The following is a 21,080-nucleotide window of genomic DNA, read 5'->3' on the forward strand; positions in this document are numbered from 1 at the left end:
TACCTCAATTAATGTGATACAAAAATCTAAAATTTTGTGAATATCACCATCACAAAATGTCATTTGAATTTCTCGAGCTGCTCATGAATTTCTTATTTCAAAAATACTAAATTTGGATGATCCCAGAGAATATCTTCCTGGGAAAAATTCTGGAACACTAGGAGCAGCTGAAGAGGTAAACAGATTCGTAGCATGTGAGGCTAGGAAGATCACTAAGGAGAGTCCCTCTTGCTGTGGCTGAAGAGGACTAGCTCAGGATCAGAGCTGTCTCAGACAGCCCCACCTCAATAAACCGGGATGAGATCCTGAGACCCAGGGGGCGTGAAACCAGCAACTGCCAATACCAGGACCCCAGGTGTGCCTCAGCACCCCAGGGGACTCAGGAAGACACTAGAACAGACAGGATCAACAACTGTTGAGCTTGTCTATGCTCTAGTTCAGCAGAGAAGACCTCCTGTGGCCAGACCACCCCTCCTCCACATTTAATGAGCTAGCTCCAGAGTAACTGTAGGGAAACCCAAATAGACCTCACCTGACCTCTGTTTTCCAACACCAGTTAGCTCAGCACCAGGTAAGCTGCAGCATTTTAGTTTCTAGCCAAAAGAACCAGAGGCCACAACACACAAAGCCTCAAGTTTTAGGTACAGGAACTATGGGACAGAGCCCCCTGTGCCCCAGACACAGAGATCTACTTGAAAAGCCAGGAAAAGGGTGATTATCATGAGTCACAAGCAAAGCAGAAAAGAAAAGACCATAGAATCTTTCTATAGGGACAAGGACCAAAACACAAATCCCAAAGAGGTCAGCATTGATACTGTACTCCCATCTGAAACTTCAGAAGGGAATATGCACTGATCTGAAGCACAAAGAGCCTTCTTGGAAGAGCTCAGGAATAATTTGAAAAGCCAAATTAGAGAAATAGAAGAAAAATTGACCGATGTCTTTAAAAATATGAAAAAAGAAATCACAGAAGAATTTAAAAAGACAATTGGACAAATGGAAAAGGAAGTACAAAACTTAACTGGAGAAAATAATTCCTTAAAAGAAACAATTTCACAGATGGAAAAGAACATGCAAAAGTTAACTGAAGAAAGCAAATTGATAAAATTAGAATCAGACAAGTAGAAGCTAATGAATCTATGAGACATCAAGAATTCATCAAACAGAATCTTAAAAAAAGAAAAGATAGAAGAAAATATCTAATTGGAAAAACAACTGAACTGGAAAATAAATACAGGAGAGAAAATCTAAGGATTATTGGTCTACCAGAAAACCGTGATGAAAAAACGAGCCTGGACAATATCATTCAAGAAATCATCAAGATCAATTGCCCAGAAACCCTAGATCCAGAGGACAAAATAGTCATTGAAAGAATCCACCGTTCACCTCCTGAGAGGGACCCCAAACTAAAAACACCAAGGAATATCATTGCCAAATTCCAGAACTATCAAGAAAAGGAGAAAATACAGCAGGCAGCCAGAAAGAAACAATTCATATACCAAGGAGCTACAGTCAGGATCACATAGGACTTTGAAGCTTCTACATTAAAAGATTGAGGGAATTGGAATACAATGTTCCATAAGACAAAGCAATTGAGACTACAACCAAGGATTAATTACCCAGCAAAGTTGTCCATAATATGTCAGGAGATGGACATTCAATGACATAAAGGATTTCCAGACCTTCCTGATGAAAAGGTCAGAACTCAAGAGAAAATTTAACCTTCAAACACAGATCTCAAGAGAGGCATCAAAAAGTAAACGGGGGGAAAAACTTGTTACTCAATATGGGCAACTGTTTACATCCCTATAAGGGAAGATGGTACTTGTTAATCTTGAGAATTATATATTTATTATGAAATTTAAAAGGGATATACATAGATAGAAGGAGTGGGTATAAATTAAATGATCTGATGATAACAAGTGTGATTTAAGGGTTCAAAGGGATTGTAATGGGAGATATGAAAAGGAGGCAGAAAAAAATAAATTCTATCACAGAAAGAGGTACAAAAAATATATTACAGTAGAGGAAAAGAGGGAAGGGAGAGGAGCATTCTTTGAGAGGTGCTCTCATCTGATTGGATTCAAGCAGGGTGCAATAAACTCAGTTAAATATAGAAATACTACTAGCTCTATAGACAGTAGGAGGGGAAGGGGAAAAGAAAAGGGAAGGGAGGCTAAAAGAGAGTGAAGAAGTAGTAAGGGAAAGGGGGATTAAAAAGGAGAGGGTCTGAAAGAAGAGCTGGAAGACTGAGGAAGGCAGTCATCAAAAATTAAAACTCTGTTGTGGAGGGGAAGGGAGAAGAGAGAACTAAAAGCACAAACAAGGGGGAAGGGGATGGAGAGGAAGACACAGATAATGATCATAATTGTGAATGTGAATGGGATGAACTCTCCCATAAAACGGAGATGGATAGCAAAGTGGATTAAAAAGGATAATTCAACAATCTGTTGTTCACAAGAAATGGGGGCATACACACAGGGTAGAGATAAAAGGTGAGAGCAGACTATTTTATTCTTCAGCTGATGTAAAAAATGCAGGGGTAGCAATCCTAAATTCAGACAAAGAAAAAGTAGAAATCAATTTAATCAAAGGAGATAAGGAAGGAAACTATATCCTGCTAAAAGGCACTATAGACAATGAAACAATTTCATTACTAAACATATATGATATAGCATCCAACTTCTTAAAGGAGAAGTTAAGGGAGTTACAGGAATAGACAGCAAAACCATACTATTGGGGGATCTCAACCTCCCCCTCTCTGAACTTGACAAATTTTACCTCAAAATAAATGAGAAATAAGTTAAGGAGGTGAAAAAAATTCTGCATAAGTTAGATATGATAGATCTCTGGAGAAAATTGATTTGGGGATAGAAAGGAATATACCTTTTTTCTCAGTGGTACTATATTAAAAAAAATAAAATATTATTTTCTCAGTGATATCATATTAAATTAAGGGATCACAGGGCTTGGAATATGATATTCCCAAGGTCAAAGGAAATGGGATTAAAACCAAAAATCACCTACCCAGTAAAACTGAGTATAATACATCAGGGAGAAAAATGGCTATTCAATGAAATAGAGGGCATTCAAATATTCTTGAAACAAAAGACCATAGCTGACTAGAAAACTTGACTTACAAATACAGGAATCAAGAGAAGCATGATAAGGTAAAGAGGAAAGAGAAATCATAACGTATTCAGTAAAGTTGGACTGCTTACATTACTACATAAAAAGATCATATTTGTAACTCTTGAGACTTTTTTCAGTATTAGGGTACTTGGAGGGATTTTATATAAATACATGTGTTTATGTATATGTTTATATATGTATGTGTATATGTATATTTGGTTGTGTATAAATACATACATGTATATACATATATAAACATATATACACACATTTATATATAATCACATATACACACATTTATATGTATATATACATATAAATGTGCATATATGTACATATACATACACATGTATGTATATAATATATACGTATATATAATTTATAGACAGAAGGCACAAGGTGAGTTGAATATGAAAGAATGATATCTAAAAACATAAAATTAAGTGGTGCGAAAATAATATATTGAAAGGAGAAAGAGAGAAATAAAATGATGTCAATTATCTCTCACATAAAAGGGACAAGAAAACTTTTTCAATGGAGGGCAAGAGAGGAGAGTTGAGAGGGAAAGAGGGAATTTTACTCTCATCATATTTGACTTAAAGAGGGCATAACATATACACTCAATTTCGTCTGAAAATCTATCTTACAATATGGGAAATTATGGGGGAAAGGGATAAGTGGGGAGATGTAGGGGGATAATAGAAGAGAGGGCACATGGGAGGAGGGAGTAATTAGAAGTAAACACTTTTGAGAAGGAGCAACATCAAGAGAGAAAATAGAGTAAATGGGAAGCCGGATAGGATGGAGGGAAACAGTTAATTTTTCACTTCATGGCTGTTATGGAAATGTTTTGTGTAACTATACATGTAAAACCTATATTGAACTGCTTGCCTTCTCAATTGGGGTGGGTAGAGAGGGAGCATGGGAGAGAAGTTGGGACTCAAAATTTTCAAAACGAATGTTAGAAATTGCTTTTACATGCAAATGAGAAATAAGACATACAGGTAATGGGGTATACAAATCTAGCTTGCCCTACAAGAAAGTAGAGTGGAGGTGGATATGAGAAGGTAGGGATGTGACAGAAGAGTGGGCAGATTGGGGGAAGGAGTAATCAGAATGCACTTTGTCTTGTGATAGGTGGAGGGGAGAGATGGGGAGAAAATTTAGAACTCAAAATCTTGTGGAAGTGAATGCTGAAAACTAAAAATAAATGAATTAATTAATTATGAAACAAGACTTCTCATAAGATCTCATCTAAGCACCTTGCTATTTATTCAGGTCTTCTCTGTTTTTACTGAAAACAACCATCTCTTGAGTGAAAGGAAGTGACTGTTTAAACATTCATATAGTTAAGGAAAATCTATATCTTAATCCATGTAGTTCAGTGGTTCTTAATCCTCTCCCTCAAACACACACACACACACACACACACACACACACACACAGATGGTACATTTTTCTTTATTTCTTTAATGAACCAGCACAATGAAATTTTAAGTTTGCAACCTATGGGAGAGATGGGTGACTCATGCATGTTCAATTTCTCTTCAAGAACATCAATCATTTTTGTTAATTTCTCTATAAGCAAAGGTCTCCTACATTTTGAGATTAGTGTACATAATGTTAATATAAGATTAATTTAGGTGGATGGGGGGAAGAGCTAAAGATCTTCCCTGCCCAGTAATAGGCCTCAAATACATTTTGCTACTTTCTAATGAGGCGCTGAGTCAAAAGGGTCATGCCCTCCAGCTCTGAAACGTGTATTTATGCTCTGAGATGAGGTTTTACTTTGGGGCTTATATTTTTGGAAGCAATTTTGTGCACCAGATGAGACTCTGGTTAGCCGTTAAGGAGCCTCCAGGTTTTGAAAACCCAAATGTTGGCACATATCTCTCTGGTAACAATATATGTATTGTCTATGGTCAGACAGTTGGAAACCCTGTCTGTGGATCTTTCTGTTTGTAATTTCTGCTTGGATTTTCTGTTTGTATTTTCTCTGAAATTGAGGTTGCTGACTTTTTCCCCTGAAGTAAGTAAATGATGTATGTACTTGATTAAAGTAGATTGTTGACCCCTCAAAAGTTCCTTTCCTACTAGAAAAGATCTAAAAACATATACAGTAGGCCCTCTTGTGCATGCTGGGATCCTTGCTGATACAGTGAATTACTGTAATTAGCAAGGGTCTTTTACTTTGTGCTGTAGTATTGTATTCTTTATTCTGGGCAATTAAAATATAATAAACAAAATTGTAACTTTTATCTAGTATAATAGGGTTTAAGAAAGAGGTAACTGGACCTATTATTTTATTTTATTGATATAGTGAACTCCTGGATAAAACTCTCTCTACCAACATAGATCGAAATGTTTTCTGCAACTTAAAGTCTAAGAGTTTTGCTTATAGCATTGAGATGTAAAGTGACTTCTCTAGGGTCATGTAGTATGTGCCAATGCAGGACTCTAAATCCATTTCTTCCTGGTTTTGAGATGGGTTATCTGTCCACTATGTCATGTACACCTGATGAAACTCTGGAATTTGGTTATAAGATTCCTGGGAATTTTCCTTTCAGGATCTCTTTCAGGAAGTGATTAATGAATTCTTTCCATTTCTATTTTATCCTCTGGTTTTAGAATATCAGGGCAGTTTTTCTTGATAATTTCTTGGAACATGATGTCTAGGCTCTTTTTTTGATCATGGTTCTCAGGTAGACAAATAATTTTAAAATTGTCTCTCCTGGATCTATTTTTCAGATCAGTTGTTTTTCCAATGAGATATTTCACATTGTCTGATATTTTTCATTCTTTTGGTTTTGTTTTATAATTTCTTGGTTTCTCATAAAGTCATCAGCTTCTATCTGCTCCATTCTAATTTTTAAGGAACTACTTTCTTCAGTGAGCTTTTGAACCTCCTCTTTCATTTGGTCAATTCTGCTTTTTAAAGCATTCTTCTCTTTGGCTTTTTGGACCTCTTTTACATTTGTTAGTCTATTTTTAAAGGTGTTACTTTCTTCAGCATTATTTGGGTCTCTTTTATCAAAACTCTCTTTTTGACTCTCTTTAGTTGATTCTCTTTTCATGAATTTCGTGAATTGCTTTCATTTCTCTTCCCAATTTTTTCTTCCACCTCTCTTACTTGATTTTCAAAATCCTTTCTGAGCTCTTCTATAGCCTGAGACTATTGCATAATTTTTGGAGGTTTTGGATGTAGAAGACTTGACCTTGCTGTCTTCCTCTGATGGTATGCTTTGTTCTTCCTCATCTGAAAGGATAGAAGAAAATACTTTTTCACCAAGAAAATAACCTTTTATAATCTTATTTTCCCCCATTTTTGGCATTTTCCCAGTAAGTTACTTGAATTTTGAGTCCTTTGTCAAGTGGAGTGTGTACTACCCTAAGCTTCAGAGATTTTGTGCAGCTGTTCTCTGAGATATCTCTATGGATCTGTAAAACCTCAGTTCCTTCAAGGTGGCACAATCAAGGGAGAGGAGTTTACTTCTCTCTTTGTTTGTGCTCTGGTCTGTGAGTAACCAAAAGAACTCTTTTCTGCCCTGGAACTGAGAGTAGGATTTATTCTGTACCACCAGCTCTACCACCCCAGGGCTCTTCCTCACCCCAGGCCCACCACTCAGGACTGAGACTCAGATCAGCTGCTTGATTCCCCCAGGGTCTTTAGGTCAAGGGCTCCAAAAGAGGATGCTGCTGCCTCAGTGGCTGCTGCTGCCCTGGGACTGGGGTTGGGGTCAGACCTTGCTTCCCTCTTACTCAGGTCAGAAAGCTTTCTTACTGACCTTTGAAGCTGTCTTTGACATTTATGGGTTGAGAAATCTGGGAACCATAGCAGCTGCTGCTGATTCCACTCCTTGAAGCCTCTTCCAGTCCTGTCTGAGCTGTGTGGTCCATGCTGGGCTACCTTCTGAACCTGGTAAAATAGACTTTTCCTTTCAGCTTTCCAGGATTTCTTGGGCTGGGAATCTGTTTCACTCTGTCATTTTGTGGATTCTGCTACTCTAGAATTTGTTTAGAGTCATTTTTACAGGCATTTTATGGGCTCTGAGAGTAATACCTAGAGCACGTCTGTCCTTCTAGTCTGCCATCTTGGCTCCACACTCCTTCCAGGGAATACCTTTAAGTTAAACCTTCATTAATATTTTACCACCAAAGAAAATCTACAAAATAATAAGTGAGATCTTACAAGTTAGTAGCAATTGGCTTTAGAACTCTCCTCTGTGGTACCCATGATGTCTGAGTTGTTTTTCCTCTTCAAGGAAATTAGTCCTTTTCATTTTGGATAGACATGAAATCCTCTTAGTGTTCAGCTCTGACAGCTTGAGTGCCACAGCTGTTGGGATGTTTTCATTTCTGTCCTTCCTCCCCCTTTCCCCCTTTTATTCCAATATTTGCTTTATTACACTCTGGCACACTTTTCATGCTTGGGGGAAAAATGGAACAAAAATTTCTTTCATTGCTGCATGCCTCAGAATGCCTCGGTTTTCAGCAGCATCAGAAGTGGGAATGTTGACACACTACAATAAGAAGCTGGTAGTCCAATTGCTTGTTACTATTGACAGCATCACGAGATGCATTGTCAGGAGCACTTTGTATTAGCTAAAGTAAGTTGACATCAGTGTTGCTCTGAAGGGCTTTCTGTTCAAGGACATAAAATTAATCCTTCATTCACCTGGTGATGACAAAGGAAAGGACTGGTAATGGTTAATTGACAAGTACATCACTGAGCACGTGGGTTGATTAAAGTAATTTAAAGTATCTTAAAATGAATATGAGAAGCAGTGCTGTCTAGAGGAGAAAGACCTTCAGAATCAGAAAGAACTGGGTTCAAGCCCTGCCTCTGACACAGAATGGCTGTACTCTGGTCATTTATATAAGACTATAACTGGAGAATCAGAGCTGATCTACAGTGTTAGAGAGAATTTCCAATTCAGAGCTTTTTTACATGAATGACATCACAGATCCATAAAAAGAGGAAAGATACCATGTTAGCAGATGCCAAAGAAGAGGTTTTGGAAGGCTAATGAGTAGAAAAACAAGAAGATAAATAATATGATAAGCACTGCTAGAGGAGAAAGTTGTATTCAAGTCAACAACCATAACAATAATGTTGTAAAACATTTATTCTAATATGATGAGGTAAAGCTTTGAATTGTCTTTCTTGGTTCAGGCATCATAGTCATTTCTCACTGACATAAGAAACTCAACTTTACGTGTAAATTCTACATCAGGCTTCAAGTACAAAGGAACCATTGTGGATCTGGTTATATGACCCTGGTCAAGTTGATTCCACTTTCTGAGACTCAGTGTTTTTCATTTATAAACTGGGAGATTTCTACTATATCTCACCTTCTAACTAAAACATATGATGTCCACCCCGCCCCCCCAAACTCAGAATTTTAGTTAGAAGGGACCTCCATGATCATCACCAAAACCTCTACTATCTTTTTTCAGATCTTATTCTAGTGTAGTATGGTGGAATAAAAAAAAAACAACAAATAACAACTGATGAAGTTGTAGTCAGAAAACTGAAGGTTCTAATTCTAGCTATGACACTTGGTATGGTTGCGCCATTGAACCCTTATAGGCCCTAGTTCTGTCCCGGGCATTGAAATGTTCTGCTTGCATGTTCCTGATCAGATCTCATTTCTAATATTTATATACCTCTCTGCTCTATGATGGTAAAATGACTCTTTGCAACATTTTGGGGGTTCATTCAGAGGGCTGATTGCATTTTCTATATTATTGTTGAGAATGATCAGTGAGGTACTAGGCTCAATTGCTTCCTCTGTCTTAATCATCTTGGCTCTACTCTCTCCCAATTCCATGGATTTCTTAATTGTTTACCATTCATGGAACACAAGTGTAGATTCCTTACATTAATAATTACACATTTTCTTTAAGTGATCATAATAAAAAACATTCTATTCTACATATAATGGTGATGCCATTCAATATAGTATAAAACTTCAGAGGTGGAAGAGATGTCAGTATTCATAGAGTCCTGCTCATATTCCCAAAAAATGACCCCTACCTTATACCTGACAAATGGTCATCCAACTTTTGCTTGAACATATTCAATGTGGGGAAACCAATTTTACTCAGTGGCAGCTGATTTCACTCATCAACAATTTCTTTCCTGATATCTTTTCCTGTTATTTCTTACATGTTTATCTTTCCCATTTTAACAATTGCTCCTGGTTCTGCTACTTTTTTTTGGTGAAATGGGACACAACAGGAGGGAGATCCAGAGATTGACAGGGTTGTCAGCCTCAATTTGTGATTATATCCTGCCTAATGGCTAGTCACCTAAACTTTACCCCCTCAATGTCTGACTTACCTAAAGCTACCTGAAGTCTGGGTTGGGCAAACAGAACTTCCGGGATTGGGTTGGATGTGAGGACAGAAAAAGAAAAAGACTATCAGAAAATTCTATACAGTACAAATTTAGCAAAGACTGAATCCCTTTCCCCTTCACCCAAACCTGGAAGACAGAGAACAATGTCTTAGTTTCCTTACCTACCAAATGGTAGTCATAATATCTGCCTCTCTTTGTTTCATGGAGAAATCAACACTATTATTGAGTGTCTGCCAGATTCAGAGAAATATACTGGTGATTAGGTCCTGAAATTTGGGAACTTCATATCTGGATCAGTCTTCCCAAGATCAGAAGAAACTTTAAATTCCTTTCTTTAATTGAATTATTTTATTTGTTTTCAGTGTTTGACAATCATTTCCATATATTTTAGATTTTTTCCACTCCCTCCCCCTTATTCCCTTCTCCCTCCCCACTCCCTCCTTAAGACTGCATACAATCTTATATAGGTTCTACATGTACATTTCTATTAAATGCATGTTGGACAGAAAAATTAAAATGAATGGGGGAAACCATAAAACAAAACAAAATATAACATAATACAAAATAAAATGGTCTATTTTGTCTGTGATCCAATTCCATAGTTCTTTCTCTGGATGTGGAAGATGTTTTGCCTCAAGAGTCCATTGGAAATTTTTTAAGTCCATGCATATCAAAGAAGTACTAAATCTACCAGAAAAATTCCCCACATACTGTGGTTGTTGCTGTGCACAAAGTTCTCCTGGTTCTACTCCTTTCACTCAGCATCAGTCCATATAAGTCTTTCCAGGTTTCTCTGAAGTCTTCCTGTTCATCACTTCTCATAGCAAAAATAGTATTCCATTACATTCATATACCACAACTTGTTGGGCCATTCCCCAGTTGATGGGCATCCCCTTGATTTCCAGTTTTTGGCCACCACAAAGACAGCTGTTATAAATGTATTTGTACATATGGCACCCATTCCCATTTCTATGATCTCTTTGGGATAGAGTCCCAGAAGCTATATTGCTGGGTCAAAGGGTATGCACATTTTTATAGCCCTTTGGGCATAGTTCCAAATTGTTCTCCAGAATGGTTGGATCAGCTCATACCTCCACCAACAATGAATTATTGTTCCAACTCTCCCACATCTTCTCCAACATTTATCATCTTCCTGGTTTGTCATATTAGTCAGTCTTATAGGTGTGATATGGTACCCTCAGAGTTGTTATGATTTGCATCTCTCTCATGTGATTATAGATAGTTTTAATTTCTTCCTCTGAAAATTCTCTGTTTATATCCTTTGACCATTTGTCAATTGGGGAATGTCTTTTCTCCTTGTACATTTGACTCAGCTCCCTATATATGCTAGAAATTAGGCTTTTATCACAGACTCTAGTTGCAAAAATTCTTTCCCAGTTTTCTGCTTCCCTCCTAACCTGTTGCATTGGATTTCTTTGTGCAAAAACTTTTCACTTTAACATAATAAAAATTATTCATTTTGCACTACTTAATGTTCCTTATCTTGGGTCATAAATTTCTCCATTCTCCATAAATCTGAAAAATACACTATTCCTTGCTCCCCTAAGTTGTTTATAGTATCAATCTTCATACCTAGATCATGTATCCATTTGGACTTTACTCTTGTGTATGGTGTCAGGTTTTGGTCTATGCCCAGTTTCTGCCACACTGTGATTCAGTTTTCCAAACATTTTTTTGGCAGTAAGTTCTTATCCCAGAAGGTGGGGTCCTTGGGTTTATCAAACAGTAGAATGCTATATTCATTAATTGCTGTGTCTTGAGTACCTACCCTATTTCACTGATTTATCCCTCTGTTGCTCAGTCATTACCAAGTGGTTTTGATGATTGCTGCTTTATGATGCAATTTGAGATTTGGTAGGGATAGGGCACCTTCCCTAGCATTTCTATTCATTAGTTCCCTTGATATTCTGGACCTTCTGTTCTTCCAGATGACTTTTTGATATTATTTTTTCTAGCTGTAGAAAATACTTTTCTGGTAGTACAATTGGTATGGTACTGAATAAGTAATTAATTTAGATATAATTGTCATTTTTATTGTATTAGCTTTGCCTACCCATGAGCAACTGATGTTTTTCCATTTGCTTAGATCTGACTTTATTTGTGAGAAGATGTTTTGTAATTGCGTTCATGCAGTCCCTGAGTTTGTTTTGGCAGGTGGACTCTCAGATATTTTACAGTGTCTACCATAGCTTTTTTTTTTTTTTTTTTTTTTTTTTTTTATTTAGCTTTTAACATTCATTTTCACAAAATTTTGGGTTTCAAATTTTTCCCCTTTTCTCCCCTCCCCCCCCAAACGCCAAGCATTCTAATTGCCCCTATGACCAATCTGCTCTCTCTTCTATCATCCCTCTCTGCCCTTGTCTCTGTCTTCTCTTTTGTCCTGTAGGGCCAGATAGCTTTCTATACCCCTTTACCTGTATTTCTTATTTCCTAGTGGTAAGAACATTACAGTTGATCCTAACACTTTGAGTTCCAACTTCTTTAGCTCCCTCCCTCTCCACCCCTTCCCTTTGGAAGGCAAGCAATTCAATATAGGCCAAATCTGTGTAGTTTTGCAAATGACTTCCATAATAGTTGTGTTGTATAGGACTAACTATATTTCCCTCCATCCTATCCTGTCCCCCATTACTTCTATTCTCTTTTGATCCTATCCCTCCCCATGAGTGTTTACCTCAAATTGCACTCTCCTCCCCATGCCCTCCCTTCTATCATCCCCCCCACTCTGCTTATCCCCTTATCCTCCACTTTCCTGTATTGTAAGATAGGTTTTCATACCAAAATGAGTAGGCATTTTATTCTTTCCTTTAGTGGAATGTGATGAGAGTAGACTTCATGTTTTTCTCTCACCTCCCCTCTTTATCCCTCCACTAATGAGTCTTTTGCTTGCCTCTGAGAGATAATTTGCCCCATTCAATTCTCCCTTTCTCCTCCCAATATCTTTCTCTCTCACTGCTTGATTTCATTTTTTTTTTAAGATATGATCCCATCCTCTTCAATTCACTCTGTGCACTCTGTCTCTATGTGTGTGTGCGTGTGTGCATGTGTGTGTGTGTAATCCCACCCAGTACCCAGATACTGAAATGTTTCAAGAGTTACAAATATTGTCTTTCCATGTAGGAATGTAAACAGTTCAACTTTAGTAAGTCCCTTATGACTTCTCTTTGCTGTTCACCTTTTCATGGTTCTCTTCATTCTTGTGTTTGGAAGTCAAATTTTCTTTTCAGCTCTGGTCTTTTCATCAAGAATGCTTGAAAATCCTCTATTTCATTGAAAGACCAATTTTTCCCCTGAAGTATTATACTCAGTTTTGCTGGGTAGGTGATTCTTGGTTTTAGTCCTAGTTCCTTTGACTTCTGGAATATCCTATTCCATGCCCTTCGATCCCTTAATGTAGAAGCTGCTAGATCTTGTGTTATGCTGATTGTATTTCCACAATACTTGAATTGTTTCTTTCTAGCTGCTTGCAATATTTTCTCCTTGACCTGGGAACTCTGGAATTTGGCCACAATGTTCCTAGGAGTTTCTCTTTTTGGATCTCTTTCATGTGGTGTTCTGTGGATTCCTTGAATATTTATTTTGCCCTCTGGTTCTAGAATCTCAGGGCAGTTTTCATTGATAATTTCATGAAAGATGATGTCTAGGCTCTTTTTCTGATCATGGCTTTCAGGTAGGCCCACAATTTTTAAATTGTCTCTCCTGGCTCTATTTTCCAGGTCAGTTGTTTTTCCAATGAGATATTTCACATTATCTTCCATTTTTTCATTCTTTTGGTTTTGTTTTGTGATTTCTTGGTTTCTCATAAAGTCATTAGCCTCCATCTGTTCCATTCTAATTTTGAAAGAACTATTTTCTTCAGTGAGCTTTTGAATCTCCTTTTCCATTTGGCTAATTCTGCTTTTGAAAGCATTCTTCTCCTCATTGGCTTTTTGAACCTCTTTTGCCAATTGAGTTAGGCTAGTTTTCAAGGTGTTATTTTCTTCAACATTTTTTTGGGTCTCCTTTAGCAGGGAGCTGATTTGCTGTTCATGCTTTGACTTCATGTCTCTCATTTCTCTTCCCAGCTTTTCCTCCACCTCTCTAACTTGATTTTCAAAATTCTTTTTGAGCTCTTCCATGGCCTGTGCCCATTGAGTGGGCTGGGACACAGAAGCCTTGATTTCTGTATCTTTGCCTGATGGTAAGCATTGCTCTTCCTCATCAGAAAGGAAGGGAGGAAATGCCTGTTCACCAAGAAAGTAACCTTCTATAGTCTTATTTCTTTTCCCTTTTCTGGGCATTTTCCCAGCCAGTGACTTGACCTCTGAATATTTTCCTCACACCCACCTCACCTCCTGATCCTCCCAGCCAGTGTTTGGGGTCTGAGATTCAAATGCTGCTTCCAGCCTCAGGGCTTTGGGCGGGGGCAGGGCTGCTATTCAGTGTGAGATTAAATTCAGATGCTCAGGTGAGGGCAGGGCTGCCTCTCAGGCTCAGTTCCCTCAGGGAGTTTATGCACAGACCTTCAACAATGGATCCAGGCTCCTGCCTGCCTGGAGAGCCCCGGTCCGCCGCCGCCCCCCAGCCCCCGTCTCCCGAGGGGGCCCGAGCCACGGGGGCACCCCACTCCCCCCTCGACCCGCCAAAGGGACTCCCCCACCAACCCCCGCCACCCGTGGGCGGAGGCACCCGCGCGGCCGCTGGAGACCCCGTCCCCGAAGCCCGCCCGGACCTGCCCCCCTCGGCGCCGCAGCCACGGCAGGGCTGCACCCAGCTCCCAGCCCCGGCGCCCAGTCCGCAGCACGAAGGACCCCCCACGAGAGGCCTGCAGGTCCCCCCGGAACAGAAACCCCCCCCGCCCCAACGCTCCGCGGCCTCCGGGCGCAGAACCCGCCGTGAGTTACTTCTTTGTAGCTGTTCTATGGGTTGTGGGTTCGGAGCTATGTGTATGTGCGTCTTTCTACTACGCCATCTTGGCTCCGCCCCCCTACCATAGCTTTAAAGGGGATTTCTCCTTCTATTTTTTGCTGTTGGGCTTTGCTAGTAACATATAGAAATGCAGATGATTTATGTGGGCTTATTTTGTAACCTGCAACTTTGCCAAAGTTGTTTGTTATTTCAAACAGATTTTTACTTGATTCTCGGGGATTCTCTAAGTATATCATCATATCTTCTGCAAAGAGTGATAACTTAGTTTCTTCTTTGCCTGTTCTGATTCCTTCAATTACTTTTTCTTCTCTTATTGCCATAGCTAGCATTTCTAATACCACATTGAATAACAGTGATGATAAGGGGCATCCTTGTTTTGCCCCTGATCTTTTTGAAAATGCATCCAGCTTATCCCCATTGCATATGATACTTGCTGATAGTTTTAGGTAGATACTGTTTATTATTTTATGGAAAGTTCCACTTATTCCTATGCTTTCAAGTGTTTTCAATAGAAATAGGTGTTGTATTTTGTCAAAAGCTTTTTCTGCATCTATTGAGATAATCATGTGGTTTCTATTAGTTTTGTTGTTGATATGATCAATAATGTTAATAGTTTTTCTAATATTGAACCAGCCCTGCATTCCTCATGTAAACACTACCTGATTATAATGTATTATTCTTGTGCTAAGGTGCTGTATTCTTTTTGCTAATATATGATTTAATTTTTTTCCTTCTATATTCATTAGAGAAATTGGTCGATAATTTTCTTTGTCTGTTTTGGTTCTTCTTGTTTTAGGTATCAGAACCATATTTGTATCATAAAAGGAATTTGCTAAGACTCCTTCTTTGTCAAGTATCCCAAATAGCCTAAATAGAATTGGAATTAACTGTTCTTTAAATATATGATAGAATTCATTTGTAAATCCATCTGGCCCTGGAAATATTTTCCTAGGGAATTCATTGAGGCTTATTCAATTTCCTTAACTTCTTCTCTTAATCTGGGCAATTTATATTTTTTCAAATAATCATCAATCTCATTTAGATTGTCGAATTTATGGGCATACAGTTGTGCAAAGTAATTTTTAGTTATTGCTTTAATTTCCTCCTCACTGGAGGTTAGTTCACGTTTTTCATTTTTGATATTGGTAATTTGGTTTTCTTCTTTCTTTTTTTTAAAATCAAATTGACCAAAGATTCATCAATTTTTTGGGTTGTTTTTCATAAAACCAACTCTAAGTTTTATTTATTTGTTTAATAGTTCTCTTAAGTTCAATTTATTACTCTCTCCTTTGGTTTTCAGTGTTTCTAATTTGGTATTTACTTGAGAATTCTCAATTTGTTCTTTTTCTAGTTTCCTCAGTTGCATGCCCAATTCATTGATCTCCTCTTTCTCTATTTTATTCCAGTAAACATTCAAAGATATAAAAATTCTCCTAAGAATGGCTTTTGCTATATCCCAAAAGATTTGATAGGTTGTTTCATTATTGTCATTTTCTTGAATGAGTTTTTTGATTGTTTCTTTGATTTGTTGTTTAACCCACTGGTTATTTCAGATTAGATTGTCTAGTTTCCAATTACTTTTTGGTTTATATCTTCATGACTTTTGATTACAAGTAAGTTTTATTGCATTATGGTCTGAGAAGGATGCATTGACTCTCTCTGTCTTTCAGCACTGGATTATGAGATTTTTATGACCTTGAACATGGTCAATTTTTGTATGTGTGCCATGTACCTCTGAGAAAAATATATATTCCTTTCCATCCCCACTCAATTTTCTCCAGAGATCTATCATATCTACCTTATCCAGAGTTCTCTTCACCTCCTTAACTTCTTTCTTGTTTACTTTAAGTATAGATTTATCAACTTCAGAGAGTGGGAGGTTGAGGTCCCCCACTAGTATAGTTTTGCTGTCTATTCCAGTAACTCCCTTAACTTTTCCTCTAACTATATGGATGCTATACCACTTGGACCATATATGTTTAGTAATGAAATTACTTCATCTATGGTGCTTATTAGCAGGATATACTTTCCTTCCTTATCTCTTTTGATTATATCTGTTTCTGCTTTTGCTTTGTCTGAGATTAGGATTGCTACCCCTGCTTTTTCTACATCAGCTGAAGCACAAAATATTCTACTCCAGCCTTTTACCTTTACCCTGTGTGTATGCCCATGATTCAAATGTGTTTCTTGTAAACAATGTATTGTTGGATTATGGTTTTTAATTTATTCTGCTATCTATCTCCATTTTATGGAAGAGTTCATCCCATTCACATTCACAGTTTTGATTATTATCTGTGTCTTTCTCTCCATCCTCATTCCCTTTGTTTATGTTGTAGTTCTCCCTTCTCCCTTCCCCTCCACAGCAGCATTTTAGTTTTTGACCACTGCTTCCCTCAGTCTTCCCTCCCTTCTTTCAGCCCCCCTTTCCTTGTAATCCCCTTTTCCCTTACTACTTCTTCTCTCCTTTTTTAGCCTCCCCTCCCTTTTCTTTCTCCCTTCCCCTCCTACTGCCCATAGAGCTAATTATGTTTCTATGCTTAACTGAATTTGTTGTATCCTCTTTGAATCCAATCAGATGAGAGTACCTCTCAAACTATGCTCATCTCCCTCCCCTCTTTCCCTCTACTGTAATATATATTTTGTGCCTCTTCCTGTGATGAAATTTATTTTTTCTCCCTCCTCCTTTTCATATGTCCCATTGCAATCCCTTCACACCCTTAAATCACATTTGTTCTCATCACATCATTTAATTTATACCCACTCCCTCTGTCTACGTATATCTCTTTTACATTTCTTGATAAATACATAATTCTCAAGACTAACAAATATCATCCTCCCTTGTAATGATGTAAACAGTTTGCTCATATTGTGTAACAAGTTTTTTTCCCTTGTTTGCCTTTTTATGCCTCTCTTGAGACTTGGGTTTAAAGACTGAATTTCCTATTGAGTTTTGATCTTTTCTTCAGGAAGGTCTGGAAATCCCTTATTTCTTTGAATGTCTATTTCTTTGCCTGAAATGTTATGCTCAGCTTTGCTGGGTAATTAATCCTTGGTTCTAGTCCCAGCTCATTTGTTTTATGGAATATCGTATTCTAATTCCTTTGATTCTTTAATGTAGAAGCAGCAAAGTTCTGTGTGATCTTGACTGTAGCTCCTCGGTATTTGATTTGTTTCTTTCTTGTTGCCTGCAGTATTTTCTCCTTCATTTGATAGATCTGGAATCTAGAAATTATATTTCTTGATGTTTTTAGCTTGGAGTCCCTTTCAGGAGGTGAACGGTGGATACTTTTGATGACTATTTTGCCCTCTGGATCTAGGGCTTCTGGGCAATTTCTCTTGATGATTTCTTGGATGATATTGTCCAGGCTCTTTTTTCATCATGGCTTTCTGTTAAACCAATGATCCTTAGATTTTCTCTCTTGGATCTATTTACCGGGTCAGTTGTTTTTCTTATTAGATATTTTACATTTTCTTCTATGTTTTCATTCTTTAGATTGTGTTTAACTGTTTCTTGATGTCTCATAGATTCATTAACTACTACTTGCCTGATTCTAGTTTTTATCAAATTGTTTTCTTCAGTTAACTTTTGCATCTCCTTTTCCATCTGTCCAACTGCTCCTTTTAAGGAGTTATTTTCTCCAAATAGGTTTTGTACTTCCTTTTCCATTTGTCCAATTATCCATTTAAATTTTTCTTGATTTCTTTTTTCACATTTTTAAAGTCATTGGTTAGTTTTTCTTCTATTTCTCTAAGCTGGCTTTTAAAATCCTTCCTGAGCTCTTCCAAGAAGGTTCTTTGTTCTTCAGACCAGTTCATATTCCCTTCTGAAATTTTAGATAGGAATACAGTCTCAATGCTGACCTCTTTGGTATTTGTGTTTTGGTCCTTGTCCCCATAGAAAGATTCTATGGTCTTTACTTTTCTGCTTTGCTTTTTACTCATGATAACAACCCTTTTCCTGGGTTTTAAAGTAGATCTCTGCATCTGGGGCACAGAGGGCTCTGTCCCACAGTTCTTGTGGCTAAAACTTGAGGCTTTGTGTGTTGTGGCCTCTAGTTCTTTCAGCTAGAAGCTAATATGCTGCAGCTTACCTGGTGTTGAGCTGACTGGTGCTTTAGAAAGCAGAGGTCAGGTGACATCTTTTTGGGTTTCTCCACAGTTATCTTGGAGCTAGCTTGCTAAATGTGGAGGAGGGGTGGTCTGGCCACAGAAGGTCTCCTCTGTTGAGCTAGAGAATAGTGAAGCTCAGTGGTTGGTGATCTTATCTGCGCTAATGTCTTCCTGATTCCCATGTGGTGCTGAGGAACACCTGGGGTCCTACTCTTGACAATTGCTGGCTTCACCCCCACCCCCCCAGGGCTCAGATTCTTTCCCTGATTTGTTGATGTGGGGCTATCTTGGAGAGCTCTGATCCTGCACTGGTTTCCTTCAGCCACAGCAAGAGGAACTCTCCTTAGCAATCTTCCTATCTTCACTTGCTAAGATTCTGTTTACCCCTTCTGGTGCTCCCACTGTTTTAGAATTTTTCCTGGGGAGATATTCTCTGGGCTTCTCAAGGTCAATAAGAGGAGGGAGATAACAGTTACTGATCACTCTGTCATCTTGGTTCCTAGAACTGGAAAATCAAGACTTTACATATTTGATAAGAAAGTATATGCCTATATTTATTATTGTCATTATAATTTTATGCATCACATATACAGGGATATGGAAAGAGAGTTTGATGTTGTTTTTCTCCCTTTTCCTTTGACTTCTTGAAAAATCTTCACAATACATAATCTATGTTAAATGACTTCTCTGTAACATTGACTACTCTGAGCAATTCAACATTTCAATGAATCTGATAGAACTCTGCTCACTAGCTACCTGAAATGAGAAGCTGTGTATTCAGCTGAATATTATTAAATTCATTTGAAAAAAAAAAACAAAAAAAAAAGCTTAAGTCAGGATTGTTTATTATAACATTTAAATAGACAGGATATGACAGTTGTGAATATGACAGTAATTGAAGTATTTTAAAAGTTATTCTTTAATTAGCTAGAACTTTTTTACATACTGTGAGCCAGAATAAATGTCTATCTTCCTTCAATTGCTGTGTCTATATGGTTTATAGCCAAGCTTCAATCTATGCCCTGGAATAGTACTGTAGTTATCTGTTCCTGTTGAATCAAATGAGTAGAATATTAGAAAAATTCTATTGAAAAGGAACATTTTTATAGTTTATAGTTGAGGAAACTCAGACAAAGATGAACTCACTTGTCCAGTGTCACACAGTCATGCAGTATCTGAGGCCAGATTTGAAGCCCAGCCTTCCTGATGCCATACCAGGTGCTCTAACCATTGTGCAAACTATTTGCTCCAAAAGGTGATTTAAATTTTATATCTTCAAGTCCAATGTCATTGGAATTCACTGGTCATTTGTATATATTTAGAACATTTTTGTCCTTAGGGAAATAGTTTCTCTTCTCAGAGTGTTTCTCTTACAATGATTAACATAAAATAAAGCACATGATATCCACTATCCCAAGCGGAATAAGGTTCACTTCATGAACAGAACAGTAAAAATGGAAGAAAAAAATCTAACAAAAAGCAACTCTGAAGTCATTTCAACATATGCTAAATTTGATGTACACTATCCATTTATACCAGTAAATTAATTTATTTTTCTATATTTCCTCCAGTGAAGTTGGAGATTTCTTGCTCTTCCCCCTAACCCAGTTACCGATAGTGCTTTGTGCCTCACACATGCACACACACACACACACACACACACACACACACACACACACACACACACACACACAATACACATTCCCATTGTTGAGGCAACAAGGCTCCACAGTGGATAGAAGACTTGAAGGCAAATGTGCCCTCAGTTAGTAGCTGTGTGAAACTGTGCAATTCATTTAATCCCTACTTTCATTTCCTCATCTGTGAAATGGAATAATAATAGCATCTATTTCACAGCGTTGTTGGGAGAATCAAATGACTCTGAAGAAATGCTTATGTCCTTTCCCAACTTTAAAACAGAGCCAATTGTTGGTGTTCTTGAGCCAATAAAACAAAAATAACTAAAAGCAAAAGAGGCTAAATTCTCTCCCCAGTACTTTAGTACAATCTTTTTTTGCTATAAATACTCATCCAAACTTCACAGTGAATTTTTGTGAATCATCAAGCTTCTGAACAATTTTCTTGACTGGCTAGATCATTCCATTGACTCAAAGGAACAACTTTCACTATTGATTGCCCACATTTCCAGTAAGTTCAGATTTTATTTTATTTTTTGATTAAATAAAAGAGGTCATTCTTTGCCTCATTTTTAGTTAGCCTTAATCACTAAATGGATGAGGCTTCAGACAAAATGAGACCTGGGAATGGCCTCAGCTCAAAAAGCATAAGGTCTTCCACAGCTTCCAGAGCCATCTCCAGTTGTCCTGATGCATACCTTGCCACTGGACCCAGATGACTCTGGAGGATAGAGTGAGACTGGGTGACTTTACATAGCCCTGCCTCATTTAAATCCAATTCACTTGCAAGTCATGACATCTCCTTCTTAATGTCATGGTCTTCTTCAAGATTGAAGACAAACAGCAAAAACATGTTTTTTTCCACAAAATTATTGATGGAGTAACTGCAAGTTTCACCTATGTGATATTTGGAT

The sequence above is a fragment of the Notamacropus eugenii genome, chromosome 7, assembly GCF_028372415.1.
Source record: "Notamacropus eugenii isolate mMacEug1 chromosome 7, mMacEug1.pri_v2, whole genome shotgun sequence".
In the NCBI taxonomy this organism is placed as follows: domain Eukaryota; kingdom Metazoa; phylum Chordata; class Mammalia; order Diprotodontia; family Macropodidae; genus Notamacropus; species Notamacropus eugenii.